Source organism: Tamandua tetradactyla, chromosome 1, assembly GCF_023851605.1.
Source record: "Tamandua tetradactyla isolate mTamTet1 chromosome 1, mTamTet1.pri, whole genome shotgun sequence".
NCBI classification, from domain to species: domain Eukaryota; kingdom Metazoa; phylum Chordata; class Mammalia; order Pilosa; family Myrmecophagidae; genus Tamandua; species Tamandua tetradactyla.
In genome coordinates, this window is record NC_135327.1 from 203,640,788 (window position 1) to 203,664,462 (window position 23,675).

General features: G+C 43.7%; 1 long non-coding RNA gene across 3 annotated transcripts; it reads right to left on the reverse strand.

Annotated features, from left to right (window-relative positions):
* Window positions 1–1,261: 1,261 nt before the first annotated feature.
* On the reverse strand, window positions 1,262–20,797 carry LOC143687906 (uncharacterized). Of its 3 annotated transcripts, XR_013177726.1 has the most exons (5): window positions 20,620–20,797; window positions 18,530–18,630; window positions 11,408–11,554; window positions 11,124–11,274; window positions 1,262–1,557 (listed from the first exon to the last, which is right to left on the reverse strand). It is a non-coding gene; the product is annotated as an uncharacterized LOC143687906 (long non-coding RNA). The 3 variants fall into 3 exon arrangements; XR_013177725.1 differs by lacking the exon at window positions 11,124–11,274; XR_013177727.1 differs by lacking the exons at window positions 11,124–11,274; window positions 11,408–11,554.
* Between the last annotated feature and the right edge of the window lie 2,878 nt (window positions 20,798–23,675).

The following is a 23,675-nucleotide window of genomic DNA, read 5'->3' on the forward strand; positions in this document are numbered from 1 at the left end:
TCTTAGTGAACAAACGAATTCGGTTTTTATGGCATAAAAATTATTGTTTCTCTGACTGACTAGCCATTATCCATTGACACCGGGTGGTGAGAGACTGTGAATCTTTCTATTACTAAGAAGTAAATTTGATTTATGGAAATGGTAATCGGTAGTCTGGATCTATATGGATGGGGCTGGGCTTGCTGAAATCCTGCCTTTTCCTTGGGTCAGGGAGAGAACTGGTTCGGGAAGGTCTTAGATTGGAAGAGGGCAGAGGCCCTGGGTAAGGGGTGTCAGACCTACAATTTCACCGTCCAGGCCTCTGAAATTCTGCACTCTCCTCCTGGTGGGGCTGCATCTGCTGGATCCTTTCCCCACTCCACCCCTGGTTTTTCCTTAGGCTCACCTGTGTCATGCAGCCCAGCCACCCTGGCCAGGGACAAGGCCCAGGGAATGGGACCACTTTGCAGCAGAGACTTTACACATGCTGAAAGGGCCGGGAAGAGGCTCTAAAACATGGGTGGTGGCAGGATCCGGCCCACCGGGAGGTGGAGCTTGTGTGAATCTAGCAGCGCCCCGAGCTTGGGCTCCCCTTGAGGGGTCCTGCAAGGGGCAGCACTAGCCATGTTTTCATGTCTTTTGGAGGTTCACTGTATGGGAGATGCCTTAGATGTTCCCATGTAATGTCACCACAATCCCATGAGGCCAACTTGACCATTCTCATTTTACAAACAAGAACATAGGTACCAAGACATCAAGAAAGCATTCCAAAATCCATAGATAGAAAGGATTGAAATGGGGATTTGAACTCAGGTCTGCTTTATGCTAAGGTCAGTGCTAAACACCTAATTTTACTATCATTCTCAGCTCTAGACTACTGTAATTTTACCAAAAAAGAAAAGAAAAGAACCCCCCCCACACACACACACACACATACAAAAATACCGGATGAAGATATTTTCTTTAATGTTTTTGTGGGGTGTGGTGGAGAGATGGAGCTGACTGGGATTTCACACTTTTAGCTTTGATCTTTACTTCAAATCACTTGGCAAGAATTGTTACATTCCAACTAAGTCCCTCAGTCAGAGCTGTAAGTCAGAGCACATGAAGGGGAGAGAGCTCTGTCAACAATTCACATTTATTAAGCACCTACTGTATGCCAGGTGCGCTGCTAGGTAAATAAATTACAACCTTTCCTGGCCCACTGCTGCATGGAAAGCCTGGCCGAGTTAACCTGAGCCCCCACCACTGTTAGTGAAAAAAGCCTATCAGATTCCTCTTGGAGCAGACTTTATTGCTCTGATTAGCTAACTTCCCCCTGGACTGTAAGAGCTAAATGCCCTTTTAAGTTTATTGGTCCCAAGAGGAAGGCTGAGCTGCTCCATTGAGTTTAATGCACTCCTCTCCATGCTCAGCCTTGGGAGCTCATAAATAAAGCAGCAGCCACGTGGAATCGGGTTCTCTGGTCTAGCATTTTGGGAGATTTCTTCTTAAGATGTTCAGCATTTCAGAGTCTGCACGTGTTGGAAGAAACGTCGATCATCTCTTCTTATGATTTCCTTTCAACTGAATGTGGTGCTAAAAGACAACAAGAAGCACAGACATTCATGGGCTCCCTTTAGCTCATGGGAAAGCAACTAGCAAATTATAGTATAACCCTTTCTGGCCTTTTTACCTGCTGGGAGAGATGCTGAAAATGAAACATGACATTCTCCCCCAAAAGGAAAGGAGAGGAGAAAGTAGCCTGCTAAGGGTGACCTCGAATTTGTCAACCAAAACTGGAATATTTTGAGGGTAAAAAGGGCACTGTTAAATAATTTTGCCAGGTCAACAGGTATACATGGGATGAAAGTTCACCATCATTTGGTAACTGCACACATCAGATTACCAGTAGACTGAGAAATTCTGAGTTAACGTCTACTAGGCTTTTATTTTTTCAATTTTGTATGATGGAAAATTTCAAGCATATTGAAAAACAGTATTTGCCTACCACCTAGATACAACAATTGTTAATAATTGTACATATATACAATACCATTATCATACCTAGTAAAACTAATAATAATTTCCCAATGTCAGCTAATTCTCAACCCATTTTCAAAAATGGACTTTGCAATTTTTTAAAACTATCTTAAATTAAGACCTTTTTTGCATTTGGTTATGTCTCTTTAGTCTCTGTACATTTTACCTTTTATTATGGAAAATTTTAAACATTTACTAAATTATGTTTTGGGATATATAGTGGCATAAAAGAATAGGGTAAGCAGCTTTTCCCCATCACCCAGCTTTAAGGATTATCGACACATGTCCAATCTTGTTTCATTTATACCCTCCCTTCCTCTGATATATTGAGACAAATCCCAGACATCATATAATTTCGTCTGTAAATATTCAAGATGTTATTCTGCATTTCTTAGTTGGAATTCTTCAATAAAGATGAATTTTCCCTCATTAACTATTTGGTTCCCTGAAGAACAGTTTATACAAAAAAAGACATGATAAGTGCTTGCTTCTTTCCCTTATTTACCAGTGTTCAGAGTAATTAGTTCATTCCCTGGCATTCTCCAAAGATATCCAGTGTGACCAATTAATTTCTCTCTCTCTCTTCTTCTTTAGTCCCACCATTTATTGTTCAGTCCAAAAAAGTCACTATTTTTTGATACTCAAATTGTCCCATCTTGGTCAGTAGATTCTCCTTCATGTTGATTCTTGAGTTCTTTTGGTTTGCTCATACAAAGTTTCCATAGCTCTCTAGTTCTCTGGTACAACAAGATGTTTCAGGTTAACCTTATATCTTTCTCTGGGCCCAGAATTAGTCACTTCTCCAGGGAGCCCTGGTTCCTTTTAATGGAAAATGGCTTTTAGAGACCACAGTTTGGGTGCTGGGACCTTTATAAACTTTTTCGTGGACAGAGGTAGAAAAAAAATTTTAAGAGAAAAATAAACAAATCATACTAATATTTCCAATTAAATTTAGGATTATAAAGGTTTTTGTTATTTTGATTTTATATTGGAATTTTTTCCCTTCCTCTGAAAATTTTTGGTTTCTAATACATTAATGTAATTACTTATTTGCTATGTCATATAGAACATAACAGTAATAATATGATTACTGTGGTAGTTCGATTCAGGTGTCAACTTGGCTAGGTGAAGGTGCCTAGTTCTGTTGCTGTGGACATGAGCCAGTGGCATGTGAACCTCATCTGTTGCTGATTACATCTGTAGTCAGCTAGGAGGCATGCCTGCTGCAATGAATGATGTTTGATTTAATTGGCGGGTGCTTAAATGAGAGACTCAATGTAGCACAGCCCAAGCAGCTCAGCATACGTCATCTCAGCACTCGCAGCTCAGCCCAGGCCTTTGGAGATGCAGAAAGGAATCATCCTGGGGAAAAATGTTGGAACCCAGAGGCCTGGAGAAAAGGCCAGCAGAAATCATTCTGTGCCTTCCCACGTAAGAAAGAACCTTAGTTGAAAGTGAGCTGCCTTTCCTCTGAAGAATTAATGAAATAAATCCCCTTTTATTAAAAGCCAGTCCATCTCTGGTGTGTTGCATTCTGGGAGCTAACAGACTAGAACAATTACTTAAAAATTTTAGGATTTTTCATCCTTTTATCCTTAGGGTATCACACTAAGAATATATAGTCAAATAACTGCTTATTAAAGTTGTTGAAATAGTTCATCTTGGTGGTTAAGACAGCAACTCAATATGCAGTTAGATCCATTTGTTTCCTTTTGCTTTCAATTTTTAGAATTAAAAAAAATGATTTAAACATGTACGTGGTTCCAAAGTGATATCTTCAAACAAAGGTATATTCAGAGTAGTATAGCTTTCATTCCCATCCCCTCTCTAACCCTATAGGAATTTGCTTCTATTAGTTTTTGATTTGTTCTTCCATTTAAATAGATATTTTAAATATATTTTGATGACAAATAAATGTGTTAAATATATGTGTATATATATATGTGTGTGTGTCCATCAATCTCTACTCCCACTGTTTGTTTCTTCTCTTTTCTTTTTTACATTGAAAAAACCAAGCCAGTTGTCTTGTACAATGTTTCACATTCTGCCTTTGTCTATCTCCTTGTAGTGTTCTTTAACTCTATCCTCCCTTTTCTTTATTTCTTGTAAAATGGAATTCTATCTAACAGCCCCACTACATTCAGAGTAAAGGTTTTTGGCAGCAGTGCTCCACATTGCATCATATCAGGAGATACTGTGTACCGTCCGTTGCATTGCATCAGGGGGTGCATACTGTCTGTTTTTTCTGTTGGAGATGCCAGGTGTGATCACTGGATTAAGTTGTTGGCAGCCGATGATTGCTCCATTGTAAAGCGAGGTTTTTTTCCCTTTACAGTGAGCAAGTCATCTGTGAGGTGATACTTTGGCTCCCCATGCATATCCATTAGCTCATTGATCCTTGTCAACACATTATCTGATGACGTCTTTTGGTATTATTCATTAGTGGCTACAAAATGTGTATTTCCTAATTCTGTTATTCATTCTGTATGCTTTCTTCTGGAAAGAAGAGTTTTCCCTCATTGACTGAGTATTTGGATATATTAAAATGTAGTTGCATGGACTTTGTGCCATACTAGTGTTATTATACCAACTGGTGTTACCAAAAAGCCACCCTAATTAGCTGGAAAGTATCAAAGGCCAAGTGCCCAGGAAAGAAAGCCATGCCACTAAGGAAAAGTTGAAGGAGCAGGTAAATTCAGCTTGGGGAGCAATCACCCACTTAGATAATTTTTTAAATACTTTATTTTGAAATTTTACATGATCATTGTAGAAAAATTGGAAATGCAGATATGAAAAAAAGAAGAAATTATTCCCACCACCTAAAGCCCATGTCTTGGTAAATATATTCCAGGCTGTATGTATTTTTGCTTAATAATACATTACAAAAGACTTCATCAGTAAACATAGATCTACATACTTGTTTTAATGGTAATACAGTATTCCATTGTATTAATATAACTTCATTATAGCCAAGCCTTCATTCTTATTCATATAAGACAACTTCCTTTTAATTTTATTATTTCCTACTATACACTAATCAGATGATATTTTTGCCTATCTGCTTATATTCCTTTGTCTTTTTGTACACTTGCCTATATTCTTAGTATAAATTTCTGGAGATGTGATTGCTAGGTCAAAGGTTAAATGTATGCTTTTTAAAACCTATTTCCAAATCATCCTCCAATAAGGATACATCCATTTACATTGAAACAGTTCTCTTCCCTACACCCTCACCCAAAATTCTCTACAGTTTATTTTACTTTAAAATTATTTTTATTTTTGATGGTCTGGTTTTTTATTTTAACATTGAATCTCCCGTTTTTAGTTTTTTAATGTGTGCTTCTAACTTTCATGCCATATGTTTAATTTGGTATCATTTAATTTTTCATCTTCTTACTTTTATTGATGTTACCCTAAATCATATTTTATATCACAATTTCTAAATGTTCACTTTTGGAGATTTAAAATTCTTATTTACAATAGTAAATCATTTAATTAAAAATAATTTAATTTCTTTTTCTTTTAATAAGCCCTTATTCTCAAATTTTAGTCTTTTCATAAATTTCCATCTCCCTTTATTTCACTTGTGGCTTCCTCGCCTCTTCTGTTACTACTGGCTTCATCATCCCTGTTATAATGGCCACAGGGTGGACAGCATGGAGCACCCACATCACAAATCAAGATCGAGGCCTCTTTTCTCTCAGCTATCTCTGCAGAGGCTTCTGTGACTCCCCAGTGGATCTTATAAGCATTTCAAGAATAAAACATGGGAAAGCCTGCCGAAGTGTGATAAACAGAGTCCCAAATCTTCAGCCGTGCTTGGAGACAGAAGAAGTGACCAGGTAAGCCTCGCCTGGAAGCAAGCTGGTAGTTCTGAGTCCTATAGTGGGGTCCCCGACCATCCTGTTCCCTGCAGCTATGTGGTACCACTGGGCAGCAACTGTCTGATTTGGTTTAAATATTGTTGATAATGATTCTGGGTCCTGCAGCTTTCTGCTGGATCAAGTTTAGGAACTTTAGCTAGATCTAGCAGAATTAGGGACTTACTCTGTCTACAATTAGGTAGTATTGTGCTGTCCATTTCTGAGTTTTTGTATCCAGTCTTTCTCCACTACGTCTTGAACAACAAGGTGATATCTACTTAATGCATAAGAATAACCTCCAGGATAACCTCTCGACTCTGTTTGGAATCTCTCAGCCATTGACACTTAGTCTCATTTCACTCTTCCCCCTTTTGGTCGAGAAGGTTCTCTCAATCCCTTGATGTTAATTCTCAGCTAATTCTAGGTTTTTTCTCAGTCCCTTGATGCTGAGTCTCAGCTTGTTCCAGGATCTCTGTCCCACATTGCCAGGAAGGTCCACACCCCTGGGAGTCATGTCCCACGCAGAGAGGGGTTCCAGAATTGGGATTCCTCTACTTGATCTTATCTAACCCATTAGTTCTCTATTCTCCTTTACTCACTGTAGTAGTTTACAGATTCTGCTGGAATACAATATACAAGAAATGGGTTGGCTTTTTAAAAATTTTTTTAAATTATTTTTTATTAATTAAAAAAATTAACAACAAACAAACAAAACAATAAGATATCATTCCATTCTACATATATACTCAGTAATTCTTAATGTCATCACATAGTTGCATATTCATCATTTCTTAGAACATTTGCATCGATTTAGAAAAAGAAATAAAAAGACAACAGAAAAAGAAATAAAATGATATTAGAGAAGAAAAAGTTATACATACCATACCCTTACCCCTTTCATTTACCTTGCTTTCATTTACCACTAGCATTTCAAACTAAATTTATTTTAACATTTATTCCCCCTATTATTTATTTTTATTCCATATGTTCTACTCTTTTGTTGATACAGTAGATAAAAGGAGCATCAGACACAAGGTTTTCACATTCATAGAGTCACATTGTGAAAGCTATATCATTGTTCAATCATCATCAAGAAACATGGCTACTGGAACACAGCTCTACATTTTCAGGCAGTTCCCTCCAGCCTCTCCACTACACCTTTTTTTTTAATTAATTAAAAAAATTAACTAACACAACATTTAGAAATCATCCCATTCTACATATACAATCAATAATTCTTAATATCATCACATAGATGCATATTCATCATTTCTTAGTACATTTGCATCAATTTAGAAAAAGAAATAGAAAGACAGCAGAAAAAGAAATAAAACGGTAATAGAGAGAAAAAATAAAAAAATAAAAAATATATAAAAAATAAAAATAATAAAAATAAAAAAACTATACCTCAGATGCAGCTTCATTCAGTGTTTTAACATAATTACATTACAATTAGGTAGTATTGTGCTGTCCATTTCTGAGTTTTTGTATCCAGTCTTTCTCCACTACGTCTTGAACAACAAGGTGATATCTACTTAATGCATAAGAATAACCTCCAGGATAACCTCTCGACTCTGTTTGGAATCTCTCAGCCATTGACACTTAGTCTCATTTCACTCTTCCCCCTTTTGGTCGAGAAGGTTCTCTCAATCCCTTGATGTTAATTCTCAGCTAATTCTAGGTTTTTTCTCAGTCCCTTGATGCTGAGTCTCAGCTTGTTCCAGGATCTCTGTCCCACATTGCCAGGAAGGTCCACACCCCTGGGAGTCATGTCCCACGCAGAGAGGGGGAGGGTGGTGAGACTGCTCGTCATGTTGGCTGGAGGGAGAGGCCACATCTGAGCAACAAAAGAGGCTCTCTTGGGGGTGACTCTCAGGCCTAAATTTTAAGTAGACTTGACCTATCCTTTGTGGGGTTAAGTTTCATATGAACAACCCCCAAGACTGGGGGCTCAGCCTATAGCTTTGGTTGTCCACACTGCTTGTGAGAATACCAAGAATTTGACTTGGGGAAGTTGAATTTCTCCCCGCTCTCAATTGGGTTGGCTTTTATAAAGGGGATTTATTAAGTTACAAGTTTACAGTTCTAGTCCATAAAAATGTCCAAACTAAGCCATCCAAAGAAAGATACCTTGGCTCAAGAAAGGTCAATGGTGTCCAGAACACCTCCATCAACTAGGAAGGCATGTGGCTATTGGCTACTGGTCCTTTGGCTTCTGGTTTCAAACAGCTTCCCTGAGAAGCTGGATTTTTCTTTCTTTCTGCATCAACTTTTTCCAGAAATGGTTCCCTTTTAAAGGACTCCAGTAAGCGGATTAAGACCCACCTTGAATAGGTGGAGACACATCTCCGTGGAAACCACCTAATCAAAAGGTCCCACCTACCCTGGAAACAACTTAATCAAATGGCTCCATCCTAAACAATAGGTCTGGCCCCATGAGACTGGACCAGGACCTAAAGAACATGGCTTTTCTAAGGTACACATAGCCTCAAAACAGCATACTCACCAAGGAGAGCAGAACTTCAGGCTGCCTTTGTTTGGAAACAGGCAGGAGCCAGGTGGGGAATGGGAGCCAGCCTCCAATTGGGTAATATTCAAATTCACTTATGTATGAATTCCCTTTATGGCAATTCTTGAGTGCCATATCATTGTAGGATTTTATGTAACCCCAAATCAGTTGATATAATAACCAACAATTCTGTACTGTTCCTGTTACATTTCTTTGTTTCTCTTGCTCATTGAGGTCTTTGTAAAGGTTGACTGGAAACATATCTCTCTGGCCTCAGACTAGGAATAGTTATGCTTCTCTGGAGTCCTTGGCTTGTTTTTGTCTTCAGAGCCATGTGTCATATGTGGCTGATGATGTTTTTCTTATTTCTTTTGGCTTCTAGGAAGCTCAGTACTATATTTGTTATCTACATCAAATCTACTGCATGTGTATTCCTGATTTTAGGATTTCTTTTCCCGTTCTTATTTCCATATATCCCTATTTCTTCACTCTTTTTAAAATCTCATTGTGTCTTTTGTTCTACATACTTTTGTGAGCCTCCTTAAAATATTGTGGGAGGGAGAAGATGAAATATAAATAAATGAGTACAGAGACAGCTAGATGGTGTGCTATCTACTCTTCCCAATTCTCTTCTCATTTGCCACCAATGTTTGGAATCCTTTCATCAGGGAACAAAATCTTTCAATCCACAAAGGAAGACAGAAAGCTAAATGTGTTAATGTGCCTGATTAGAAATAATTAACTTTAATTCACAGAAAGATGTAAATGGTCCATTTCAGATTCATTTCTCAAAGTAAGTATTCATAAGGAAAAGTGTGACAGAGACAGTAATGACCCCTAAATATTCCACTTACTCCCCTCTTTTCTTGGCCCCTTTTGTGGGGCCACAGGACTCGCTCTGGCTGGTGGAATATGAGCAGAAGTCACTGAGAATGATGCTGCTCCATTTGGCAGAGCTGCAGAATGGTGGCACCTTCATACACTTGAGCCCTCGAGAGACATGTGGGGAGCAGAGCCCCTTGCTAACCTATATGGGACACGCAGATTAAGCAAGAAATAAATTTTGTTGTACTAAGCACAGAGATTTTGGGGCTGTTTATTACTACAGCATAACCCAGTTTATTCTGATTAGCACAAAGCATACAGTTCACCTGAAGTGAGTATACAGAAGACAAAGTTTCCCACACGTCTCACGTTTTCGAAGCCAGCGCTCATGCCCAGACAGATTTCTTCTTGTTTCTTTGTCCATACGTTGGGACCTAAGCTCTGTCCCACTGATTTCCTTACTCTCTAAATATTTGACTCATGGCCAGCTTGTGACTGTCCACGTTAAATGTGTAGCAGGATGTCTGGGAAAGATAGTCTCCATAGACTTTTATTTTAGAGAGTGATCACTGGCAGTTTTTGATATTTGGTGAAGAAACTTTCAATTACATCTGGAGAAGCTCTTTATACACAGCACTGCCTACTGTTTTTGGAAAAAATTATGATATCACCAGCAATCTGGATGCTGACAGTGCAGACTGAGATTTCCCGTGTTCTGTTTTACCAGTGATGTCAAGTGGGCACATCAGTAGCTAGAACGTGCCATTGAAGCAGTTGAGGCATGTTTTTCTCACATATGTGTCTAGCCAGGAGAGTTGGCATCTCCATTTTCAGGTTCTTTAACATCACATACCTTGACAGGCGCCAGCCTGCTTTGCAACAGGGAAAGGGACTATGACCTTACTTGGGGGAATCTCGTAGAAGGGTGCAAGTGACCTGGAGAAGTGGACGGTGAGCAAGTGAGAGGTCCGAGAATTCTAGCACAGCAACTGCCCAATGTACAAATGGCCAGTGGAAGTGACAAGCAGTCATCAGGATAGATTTGAACACAGGTGAGCATAACATGGAATTCCAGGAAATTATGTGGGGATGGAGGCCTCTAAAGAGAGACTGGAATTCCTGCTAATTTGGGCAATTTGGGCTGTTATAATTTGAAAGCTGCCAGAATGCAATATACCAGAATGGAATGACTTTCAAAAAGGGAATTTATTAAGTTGCAAGTTTATAGTTCTAAGGCTATGAAAATGTCCAAATTAAGGCAAGGCTATAAGAATGTCCAATCTAAGGCATCCAGGGAAAGATACCTTGGTTCAAGAAGGCTGATGACATTCAGGGTTTCTCTTTCATCTGTAAAGGCACATGGAGAGTTCTACTAGCTTTCTCGTCAATGGCTTCCCGAGGGCTCTGTCAGTTCTGGTGGCTCTCATGGCTCTCCAGCTTTTTTCCAAAATGGTTCCTTCTTAAAGGACAGTAAGCAACCCAACTTTGAATGGGTGGAGACATATCTCCACGGAAACCATCTAATGAAAAGTTACTACCTACAATTGGTGGGTCACATCTCCATGGAAACAAAAAGATTCCACCCAGCAATACTGAATGAAGATTAAACAACATGACTTTTCTGGGGGTACACAACAGATTCAAACTGAAACAGGGCCCCAGTCATTATGGTTTGCACATTAAAAGAAATGATGTTCTTTTGTGCCCCAGGCTGGCGAAGAGGGAGGCAGAGTGGAAATGGAGAAATGGAGATGCATCCTACAAGCAGTGGGCCCTTTTCCATCACCAGGAAAATCTTCATGGATTTCTCCCTGGTCTGACTACTTTGTCTTTTTTTTACTACCAAGAACAAAAAAAGAATGTTGTTTTATGAAATTTTGGTCACTAGACAACACATTCCATATTTTTGCCTTAGCGGGGTTTACCTTTTACAATTTCACGTTGCATTTGTGTAGGCCTCGAACCATAGAAGTAGACCCACTAAATTGGATTAGGTGTAGCTCCACCCTGCCATCATCCTGAGGATGGGGTTGGGAGGGGACGGGTGGGGCATCAGCGTCAGCTCCCAAGATGAATCTGGGAATTGAATAAGATATTGGGAAAGCAGTGCCTGGTTGACAAAATCTAAAACCAAAATAGCAGCAAGACTTTCACATTAAGCTAGAAAAATCGACTTAAGTTCCATGCCAAGCACCTATCATTTCCTTACCTTACACTGCAACGGCTCCCAATAGGTGTGGCAACCTGGGCAAGGAGTTCTGAGGGAAGTTGGGGAATCTTCTTAAGGGCTGGCAACTCTGGGGGCCTCCTACTTGAGATTTCCCAGGCCTTTCCTCCAGGAGGGTGACAAGAAGAGCTGGGGGAAGGGGAAGAAGTGGAAAGAGTGAGGAGAGTGAGGGCGAGGGTGAGAGAGTGAAGACTGCAGTAATCCTGCCTCTGGCATGGGCGGTGGTGGCTTTGCAGAGATGTGGGTGGCCCTGGGGGCCAGCCAGAGTGACCTCAGCTGGCTCACACAGCCTGCTGGATGGCTTTTCTGCCTCAACACAAGGCTGGGCTGCAGCTGGAGAACTGCAGATTGGGGAACACTATGCAGCGGGCTCCTTGCTGAGCAGGAGAGGACAGAGGCGAAGGCAGAGGGATGGAAAGTGCGTCAGCCTGGAGCCGAGGCACCTGGGCTCTGAGGTCATCTGTGGGTCCCTGAGGCCAGGTCCCTCCTATTCCAGAGCAGGAGCTCAGAAATGATGGCCTTTGCTCTCAAAAATGACGCCCATGATTAGTGTGTCTTTTGTGTGAATGAGAAGGCCATATAAAGTCCACCTTGACTTAGCAAAGCAGGAAAGATGGAGAAAGGCATGCTTCTTAGGTGTGAAGTAGGTTTTGGAACACTGAGTCAACTCCAAGAACCCACATGTGCCCAGACTTCGCCTATCTGTGAGTCTCAGGCAAGTTGAATCAGCACTTGCACCCACATTTTCCTGGTTAAGGACTCAGCAGCTGGGGTGGCACGTTGCCCCCTTGCCCTGGCCTCCCACCCCCACTGCCCATGAGATTTCTCAGGGTCTACAGGAGCAACCTCATAGGAATGCCAGAGCTATCCCAGGCTGGCTGGTGGCCCCACTCTTCTGCAGGGCAAAACTGGGCCCCTGCTATGTCCACAGAATCCTCGCCACCTCCCACTGGGTGTCCCTTGTGTTCTGCGCTGCTTCTGCCCAGCTGTGGTTCTAACTTCTGGAGCTTCCAAACCCACAAATCTCCTTGGGGCCAAGATGGCCCTATGGTTCCTTCAACCCTCATTGCATTGGAGCAATACCTTGCATTTTGAAAACATTTCCTTTCAGGCTCTTCCTATCCCTGTTACCACTCCTTCCCATGGAACTTGAGTGACTCTCAAGTCACATCTCCATGGAAACAATCAAAAAGATTCCACCCAGCAGTATTGAATGAGGACTAAAGATATGGCTTTTCTGGGGTACACAACAGATTCAAACCAGCACAGGGCTCCAAGTCATTATGGTTTGAACATTAAAAGAAATGTTCTGTTTGGCTGGCCATGGCCCACATGCAGTGCCCACTCTCATTTTACCCACCCAGCGATCACTATCACCCTTGTTAGGCACTTCCTCTGTGCCTGGCCTTGGCCAAACATGTGCTGTCACTTCCTTCAAGCCTTATAACAACCTCATAAGGTCCTCTCCATTTTCCTGGAGAAGGAGCTGCAGCAAATAGAAGGTCCAGCATATGGACACACGAGGTTTAGTGCCAGTGAACACAAGAGTTTGGTTGATTTCAAGTTTGGCACACTCAACCATCCCATGATCCACCATCTCCAGAAAACAGACAGCAACCCAGTATGGAGAACCAGGGGGTTGCATTAGCTGGCAGGGTGCTATAAGGAGGAGGAGGGTCAGAAAACTCCCAAACAGCTGGCAAGCTGAGCAACATGGAGAAGTAATGCTTCTTGATTGGCAAAGATGAGTGTCTTTGGCTTGTTTATCAGACTGGCACGACCTCTTGGAGACGCTCCTGTGTTTGCCTGAGCTGGAATCTATCTGGAAGATAACAGATGTTAGGTGAGGTGAAGCACAGAGATGGAAGAATGCCCAATATTTAGAGGGGAAAAAAACTTGAGCATGTTGGCCTTCTACCTGAAGTCTTGACTTCACACGGGCCTCCCCTGTGACTAAGACCACGGGGGCTCTGCTCCCATCCCAGCCATCCCCAACTTTCTTTCAAGAAGGCTTATTTCCCTTTATCTGGTGTCTTACATGTGAAAAAGGGATGAGAAATGTCAGACCCAACCAAAGCCCAGCCCTTTCTCTGCCTTCTCTTTCTGCGTCTTCTCTCCCAGGTAGAACCAGCTCCTGCCAGGTCACCCTCCTCACATGGAGACTACTCCTTTCGCAGGGGGTCTGCTTCTCTTGCTGGGGGTCTCCCTGCCTTGCCAGTGATGGTGAAATCCCCTCCCTCCAGGGGTTTCTCCCTGAGCTGATTGCTGACACAGATCTCCAGATTGCCCAATCATTTAAACATGGTCTGTTCTTTGCACACAGAAGGTACGTGTTTTGAGTTGTTTGCAAGCAGGGGCTGACAGCCCTGAGTCATCCACACTCCCCCAGGTTCCCCACAGAGGCCTGCAGTATGTCTGCGGGCTTGGCAGGATCGGAGGTCACTTTCTTTTCTGGAGTTCATCCTCGCAGCCTGGCGTTGTCACCAAGGGCTCTGGGCTGGGGGTCTTGGCCACAGCTGTAGCAGATCATTTTCCTTCCCAGTGACATTTCCCCTCTCGTGTGGCTGTGCCTCGGGGCCGACCTCCTATCCCCACCCCCAAACATTCCCAACATTCCCGGACACACACCTGGGGGCAGATTCCTGCTGTGTCTTCACTTTCCTGCTCCTCACCCCGCGTCAGCCCAGCTCTGCGTAACTTGGCTTCTCAGCGCCTCTGCCGGCCCCTCTCTGTAATGAGGCAACAGAGCCAGCCCCATAGGCTGGCAGCCGGGATACTGAGGCAATGTGAGAGGGGGCCCAGCACAGCATTAAGGAGAGCGGTGCTCACGAAGGGGTCCTTTCTCTCACTCCTTAATTCCGTTTTCCAGAGCCAGGAGTCTCCACGTTGATAGACTGGTGCAGGATGGAAAGGGTTCCTGGGCATCCGACCAGTGGGAAGTCGACCCCCGGCAAAGAAGCTCACAGAGTTGGCTTCTGTGTCAGAGGCCTGGAGCTCCACTGACCAGGGCTGGGCAAGGTGGAAAGTTGGCTGAGCGGGGCTGCTAGCGGAGAAGTGGGGCTGCAACTTCCTGGCCCCCAAGGTGGGACTGGCTACACAATTTACAGGGCGCAATGCAAATGAAGCCCCTTTCCAAAATTATTCTGAATTTCAAGATGACAGCAACAGAGCATTATAGCCAGCATGGGGCCTTTCTGAATACTGGCTCTGGAAGACTGTGCAGGTTTCAGGCCCACTGGGGCTGGTGCTGCTCCAAAATATCTCCCCAGCCAGATGATGGTTTACAGCATGCCCGTGAGCAGGGTGGAGGTGGTGTGTGGTCAGATGAGTAATGATGATAATAATAATAGCTCATATTTATACATTTATTAGGGGTCTATAACGTGCCAAGAAACTGTGCTAGCTTATTAGTTTATTTTATTTTTTATTGCTACAACAACGTATAAGCACATACATTCTTAGCATGCAAACATTCCATACATGGTTGTGCTGGTTTGAAAGGAAGTATGCCCCCTAAGAAAAGCCATGTTTTAATATAAATCCCAGTTCATAAAGGTAGAATAATCTCTATTCAATACTGTGTTTGAAACTGTAATGAGATCATCTCCCTGGTTGATGTGATTTAGTTAAGAATGGTTGTTGAACTGGATTAGGTGACACAACATGTCTCCACCCATTTGAATGGGTCTTGATTGGTTTATTGAAGTCCTATAAAAGAGGAGAATGAGAAATTCAGAGAGATTCAGAGAGAGCAGAGAATGCTGCAACACTACAAAGCAGAGAGTCCACCAGCCAGCGACCTTTGGAGATGAAGAAGGAAGATGCCTCCTGGGGAGCTTCATGAAATAGGAAGCCAGGAGAGAAAGCTAGCAGATGATGCCGTGTTCGCCATGTGCCCTTCCAGCTGAGAGAGAAGCCCTGACTGTGTTCGCCATGTGCCTTCTCACTTGAAAGAGAAACCCTGAACTTCATCGGCCTTCTTGAACCAAGGTATCTTTCCCTAGATGCCTTTGATTGGACATTTGTTTAGACTTGTTTTAATTGGGACATTTTCTTGGCCTTAGAACTGTAAACTTGCCTCTCCCTTTTAAAAGCCATTCTGTTTCTGGTATATTGCATTCCAGCAGCTAGCAAACTAGAACAATGTTGTACAATCAATAGCTCACAATATCATCACATTGCTGTGTATTCATCACCATGATCATTTTTCTTAGAACACTTGCATCACTCCAGAAAAAGAAATAAAAAGAAAAAAGAAAAAACTCATACATACCATACCCCTTATCCCTCCCTTTCATTGACCCTCTAGTATTTCCATCTACCCAATATATACATTTTTTAATTTTAACATTTGTTCCCCCTATTATTTATTTACTTTTAATCCATATGTTTTACTCATCTGTCTATACCTTAGATAAAAGGAGCACCAGGCATGAGGTTTTCACAACCACACAGTCACACTGTGAAAAAGTTATCATCATACAATCATCTTCAAGAAACATGGCTACAGGAACACAGCTCTATAGTTTCAGGCACTTCCCTCTAGCCTAATACACCTTAATGTAAAAAGGGGATATCTATATAATGTGTAAGAATAACCTCCAGGATAACCTCTCGACTCTGAAATCTCTCAGCCACTGACACTTTGTCTCATTTCTCTCTTCCCCCTTTTGGTTGAGAAGGTTTTCTCAATCCCTTGATGCTGAGTCCCAGCTCATTCTAGGATTTCTGTCCCATGTTGCCGGGGAGGTCCACACCCCTGGGAGTCATGTCCCACGTACAGAAGCGGAGGGCAATGAGTTTGCTTGTCGTGTTGGCTGAGAGAGAAAGAAAGGCCACATGTGTAGCTCATTAATTTCTAGCAATGCTCTAGCAAGATGGGCTCTATTATTTCGCCCAGTTCACAGATGAGGAGGCCCAGGCCAGAGAGGTTAAATAATTTATCTGAGGTCACACAGTCAGTAGGCAGCCAGGCTTATGAGCACAGCCCTTGCTCCTAACCCCTATCTACTACTGTCCCTCTATTGAGTAGTGGCATCAATGAGGCTTGGTTTTTCAGTGTACTTTTCTCTTTGGAGGCTGTGAATCACACTGGATACCCTAAAGATATGACAAGACCCCAAAACTACCATCATTGTTATTTTGTTATTTATCCTTGTGTCAGCAGAATGGGCCTCTGCTGATTGCATCGCATCCATCTGGTTCTGTCCATGTGCTCAGGACTGCGCATGGCCCTGCTGGGCAGTGTGCTGGGTCAACAATAGACCAGAGGGAGGAAAACAGCCCCTGAGTTGGGTGGCCCCCTGTCAGGGGGTTCCTAACTGGAAGAGGAGAAGTATTTGGCAACTTCCCCGATTGGCAAAGGGAGAAATAGCCTCCAAGTTAATGGGTGTGTGAGATGACAATAGCCACAAACTCTAGGTGACTGGACTGGGTGAAGGGACAGGCAGATCTGCCAGGAGAAAGAGTTGATTCATGATACCCCCCAGCCCCTCACCTTCACTGAAGAGCAAGAAGTATCTGGGGGTAGGGAGGGTGGGTTAGGTCCCTTCTGTAAAGCCATGTTTAACATACCTGAAAGAGCCCATGGCTGGCTGGGGGGACTTTGAATCACGTGCTAACTCTATGTTGACCAATTTGAGGAACTGCTAAACTGTTTTCCAAAGTGGCTGTTTCATTTTATATCCCCCCTAACAGTTTATGAAGGTTTTGATTTCTCCATATCCTGGCCAACACTTGTTTTTATCTGTCTTTTTGGTGATAACCACTCTATGGGTGTGAAATGGTATCTCATAGCGGTTTTGATTTGCCCTTTCTTGGTGTCTAATAATGTTGAGCATCTATTCATGAGCTTATTGGCCATTTGTGTATCTTCTTTGGAGAAGTTTCTATATATATCCTTTTCCCATTTAAAAAGTGGGTTATTTGTCCTTTTGCTATTGAGTTGTAGAGTTCTTTATATAATCTAGATTCAAGTCATTTATCAGAGGTATGATTTGCAAACATTTTCTCCCATCCTGTGGATTGTCTTTTCACTTTCTTAATGGCATCATTTGCAGCATGAAAGTTTTTCATTTTGATGAAGCCCAGTTCATCTATTTGTTGTTACTGTTTGTGCCATGATTCAGATTTTATAAGCTCTTCCAGAGTATGAGGTTGAACAAATGCTGAGAGAACCCTAGAACTTTCTTTATTCTTCACATCTCCTCAAAAGGCTATCCATTAAGAAGCAGGCAGCCAGGGATGTTTGTAGTGTGAAGCTACGGACACGTAAGGTTCCTACATGGTGTGACAGATGAGAAGGTGGCTGAGACAGAGAGCAGAAGTGAGGCCAGGGAATTCGAACCAGTGGCCTGGGCTTGGCAAAGTGAAGAGCAAATATTCAAGAGGCAAGGATGCGCCACAATTAGCACCTTCACTGAGTCATCGCTGAGAATAGATGGGGCAGAGGGACCAAGGGCAGAGGAGAGAGGCCCAGGCAGAGCTGTGATAATATCCGGGCTTAGATAAGAGCTTCTCACTTGGGGGAGGGAGAAAAGTGCTTATGCATTTCAAAAGTTCACGTGCAAGTTGTTTGTCTGGGGCTCAGAAAACATTTCACCCATGCAAACAAAGATATATACTGTAGTTAGGATTCTGGATTGGCCTGAAAAGATGATCAAATCCCTTGGGGTCTATAGTCATTATTCCACAGAACTTACTGCCAACCTGAGAATGCTTCTGTTTGGGGTGAAGGAAAAGTTTTGGTATTTGGTGCTGACGGTACCAAATACCACTGTATTTGTGAACATAATTAACAGGACTGAATCATATATTTGAATGTGGTTAAAAGGGGGGAATTTTAGGTTGTGTATATGTTACTAGAATAAAACAAACAAACAAACCACAGACTGATCACACACAGAGTGAACTCTACTGTAAACTGTGGATTATAGTTAATCATAATTACAAGACTATTCTCTCATCATTGGTAAAAAGGTATGACACTAATGCAGGCTAATGAGAGAAGGATTTATGAGAAATCTGTTTTCTGCATGATTTTTCTATAAACCTACCACTTAAAAAAACTTTTTTTTTTAAGTAATGCTTCTGATAGGAAAATACCTTCAGTTGTATGTTGAGGTGCCACTGCAGTCTTGCTTAGTTTCACCTTTCTGGACAGAGGGAGGGTTATTTCCTTATCCCATGGAGAGGGTATGCTCATACTGAAAGAAAAAAAAAATCAACATTTGGGACCCAATTTTATTGTATATATACTATAACCAGGCACTGTCCCTGGGGTGTTGACAATTGTTATTTCGTTTAAACAACAAACTTTGGAAGGATAATCTGCTTGGCAGATTTTAAAATGTTGACTTCATCCAAAATCATATATTAGCAAGTATCTGAGCTAAGAGTTCAAGTGTAATTCTATTTGATTCCAAAGCTCAGTCTTTTCACCATGTCGTACACGCTGGAGGCAGTGCAGCACTTGGACTAGCTCTCATTTCAAAGCCAGTGTTCCTTTTACTTCACCAAACAGTCTCCCAAAGTCCCAGCTAAAATGTCCACGTACAATAATTTGGGGTATGATTTATTTGCAGAACTCATGGAGGGAGGTGCTGTCATGTCTCAGAGTTACAAAACTCAAGCAACTGAAATCCCCTGCGAACTGAGCTAGCTGCCCTTCCTCTTTTTCTGGAGCCATGCAGCCTCTCCTTTTTGTTCCTTTGAAGTCACCTTTCGCTGCCTCCCCTTGCACCGAGAACAAGATGGTCATCTGTGCAGTTCAGGGGAGTGACAGAGTATCTAGGGTCTCTCCCTAGCCCAGCCTGGGTCAACTGGGACCTTCCCCACATGCGGGCTGAGTTTTCCCAGACATTGGAGGGCCTGGGATTTGCCCGGCTCTCCCAGAGATCCTTGCCATGGGGTCCAAGCAGAGGAGGGTGGGGGTGAGGGATTGGTATGGTGGGAGCCCAGGGATGAGAGGACAGTGAATTGATGTATTCACTGATTTATTTGCCTGCCTAGCTTGCTTTTTCCCCTTCTTTTTGATAATTACTCTTATTATTATTTATTTAGAGGAATGCATTAGTTAAGATCAGGCTCAGCTGAGAGTACCGTAACATCCCCTATACAATCAAAGAAGGAAACAACAAAAACAAAGCAGTGGCTTAAACAAGATAGACAATATTTCCTTCTCACGTAGAAATCTTTAGGTGAAGAGTCCAGAGCTAAGCACTCCATGACCTAATCCTCCTGGGTCAGGGGCTCAGGGTCCTTCCACCCAAACATGCTTAGCTGCTCTGCTAAGCATAGCCTTGGTTACAAGGTCCTTGGACCACAAAAACCCTGCTCCTCCATCAATCCAGGGGACAGATTTGAGTTTTACCTTGTGTCCTTGCTCGGCTATCTTGCAATAAAACTCCTTTCTTAAAATCCTGGTGTCATGACATTGGCCTCTGTGCAATTTGGCAATGAACTCACTGCTCGGTAACCCCAGTAAATTCCTCTTTCACCCTTGATGGTCAGAGTGGCTTCTGTTGCTGAAACCCAATAAGTCCTGCCTAACATGGAGCCTGCCCATGTTCGATGGTGGTAGCAGGGCAGCTGGAAAGAGGTTGTGCCTACGCCGAGAGCACACAATCCAGTCCAGCATCCAGGGCGGCCGGGGATGGGCTGTGAGAGGGTCTTTATATAAACCTACAGTCTTCAACCACCTTAGTCCATGGGTGCTGTGCTGGTTTTAAACTGTCATGTACCTCCAGAAAAACCATGCTCTTTTAATCTAATCTTGTGAGTGCAGACTTATTTGGGGTGGGACCTTTTGATTAGGTTGTTTCCATGGAGATGTGACCCACCCAATTCAAGGTAGGTCTTAATCCCTTCCTGGAGCCCTTTATGAGAGAAAGCCAAGATAAACTTAAAAAAAGAAAATGTCCCAGAAGGAGCCAGAAGGACCCACAGGAGCTGATTTTGAAACCAATCCAGAAGAGAAGGGACAGCAGATGTCAGCATGTGCCTTCCCATGTGACAGAGCAACCCCAGATGCCAGATTCCTTTCCTCTGAGAAAGTATCCTCTTATTGATGCCTTAATTTGGACATTTTTACAGCCTTAGAGTTGTAACATGTAACTTAATAGATCCCCTTTGTAAAAGTCAATCCATTTCTTGTATATTGCATTCTGGCAGTTTTAGCAAACTGAAACAGTTACCTTTTGTAAATCTTTATCTCTCCACTGATCTTGAACAACAGTAGGTATCCTATAACATCCCACAGTGATACAGACTCCTACAGCAATCCAGAGGCTGGCGATATGGGTTGAATTACGTCCCCCAAAAGATATGTTGAAGTCCGAGCTCCCAGTACCTTAAAATGTGACCTTATTTGGAAATAAGGATGTAGATGATGTAACTAGTTGCAATGAGGTCACAGTGGGCTGGTATCCTTATAGAAGGTGTCCTTATGCACAGAGAGAAAAGACGGCCATGTGACAGGAGGTAGAGATTGAGTTATGCCACAGGCCAAAGAACAAGGATCGTGGCCACAGCCAAAAGCCAGAGTAGAAGTATGGAACCAACTCTAAGCTACAGGCTTTGAAGGGAGCACAGCCCTGTTAACTCCTTGATTTTCGACTTCTAGCCTCTAGAAAGGGGAAAGAATGAATATCTGTTGCTTAGAGCCACCTACTCTGTGGTACTTTGTTTCCGCAGCCCTAGGAAACTAAGATTGCGCAGATGAGGGATTTGCTTGAGTTGGGGGAATGTGGCTGGCAGGAAGCCATGGGTTTCTGGCCCTCACCTCCCCTTACCCACTCTGGGAAAGCCCTCTCCATGCTGCCTCTAATCAGTGCCTGTAATCACCATTTCCTTGGCCTGCACCCTCCCTGGAAAATGACAAAATCTTATCTCATGTAGGTTTATTGGGGCAAATAACCATTATAAGGGATGATTAAAAGGTGATGATTTTGTATTGTTTTGCCCCAGATTCAAAGCAGCAGTGGGAACCACACTTCCTGTCCACCTCACCCCTGAAAGAGTTAACCATTTGTTGGTGTAACTTGCTGTGGGAATCAGCTTGAGGACTGACCCTGTTTCCTGTGCTCTCCCTCCTAGTCTGGCAATGGAAATAACTGGACTTACTGGCTGAGACCTGGGTTTGCCCCTGACTGCTGTCCTGCAGAAGCAAAAGAGGTGGTAGGGAGTGAGGATGGGGCTTTGGGGACTTCAATGGGACCTCAATGAAGAGGGAAGGCAGGATCAGGCTGAGCAAATCCCCGGGTTCCCTATCCCACCCAGGAGAGTCCTTAGGGTTTGATTGCGAAACAGGAAATGCTCGAGCATTCAGAACAGAGGAATGCAGGGAAGGGATGGGCATGGAAGGAAGTGCAGAGAAGATCAGCAGAGGACTGTGAAAGCAGCGACCAAAGGAAACCACAGCCAGCCCTCGGCAGTGTCAGGGGGAAGAAGTGGTGTTCCCAAACCCCGGGCTCAGCATCTCCCAGAAAAAGCTGGAATCCTGGGAAGTTTGACTGGTGGAACCTCCCAGAAGACCAGAGGCAAGAGGGAAAGGTTTCTCAGTGGTTGGACCCATCAGGAAGGCCGATGAGGAAGGAGCTAGAGCCAAGTGAAGCCTTTGTGATAATGGGGCAAGCAGCTAGGGGCGGGGGCAGGGCAGAGAATGGATCTAAGGGCCACAGCGGGACCTGCCCAATGGGTTAGCCCATCCATGCTGGAAGAAGATGCTGTGGAAGGAAGAGGGAGGAGTGAGTGGGATGTTAGAAGGCATTTTGGTTCCCAGAAATAAAGAACGAGGAAGGGATTTCCTCGCATGCCCAGCTCTTTTCTGTCAAGTCTTCCTTAGTTAGCAGGTGCCGTGAGATAGTGGTGCTTGACCTTCTCCAACACACATTCCAGTGGGATGGCTCCAGGTCTCATCTGAGGCAGAAACAAGCTACTAAACAGAATGTGGTGCCAGCCGGTGACCCAAAGGGCAGGAAACAGGACCCATGGGCATCTTGGCTGGTCTTGACAACAACAAGCCTGGATGGGAACCACTGCTCTGACCCTGCACTGCTACTGTTTTCACCTTGGAAGCCTTGGATGCCCAAAAGTCAGGCCGGCCATGGGAACCACCCAGAGGCTGGAGCGTACTTTGGTGTGGGGGCGGGTGATGGCCTGGAGAGGGCGGGCCCCCACCATCAGGCTACAGCTGCAGGCAGTCATTCGAGGACTGGATGTTTGATGCCTGTAATTGCCACAGAGGAAAGAATGACAATGGTAATTACTGTAAAATGTTTCTAGCTTGCATAGTCCTATAGTGTGTTGCTCTGCTCTAATGACTGGTAAGGCTGCAAGTGGCACAAATGCTCATTGCTTTCTCCTTGGAGAACACAGAGGCTGCCGTTTGGTATGTAGAGAGTGTGAAGGTGCAACTGCTGGGCTCAGCACGTTCAGAGAGGCCCTCAGTGGCCCAATGACTGGATCATTTCGCAACGAGCCGGAAAGTTCCTTCCCCTTAGGTCCCTCTCCTGACCTCCAGGATCTTGGCATACCAAGATCTGCCCAGGAGTCTCCAGATGGGCGTCCATCTGCCTGATCTATGCCCTATCTCCACGGGGGCTTGGGGCAATGACACAGTATGGAAGGTTTTCCATCCCTGCCCTCATTATCGAGCTGTGAGAACCCAGCCTCTTTTGGGGGTACCTCCTGGCCCCAGGCATGCACCTCTTCAACTTGCTAAAGGAGGGAACAAGGAGTGAGGTCTTACCCTGAGACGGTGGGAGAAGGTCCCGTGGGCTGTAGGCCACAGAGGGGAGCAGATTGGAACCTGCAGGTAAGGGTCCTCAGGGAGGATGGGGACAGCACAGCCAAGCACTGCTCAGGAACTTGGGCTCACTCTGCAGCAGAGACACAGATGTGCTGAGCACATGTGGGGCCATCGCAGTTCTTCTCTGGGCCCCAATCTCTTACCTGCCCAAAGGGGATGACAATATGGACGTCTGTGAGGAATAATGCATTTAACAAAGATTTATTCCCAATCTTTTGGAGCAATCCTGGGGCCTGGGCTGGGCCTACTCTGTGTGTGTGTATCCATGCGTGCGTGAGTGTGTGTGTGTGTGTGCGCGCACGCACGCGCGTGCATGTACGCAAAATAGTAGGGGTGGAGAGGAGGTGAGATGCAGAGGTACAGGCAGAAAGCTCCAGCCTGAGGGAGCTTCCTCTTAGGGGGAGGGCAAGACACCCCAGGAACAACCCCACACAGGGTGGA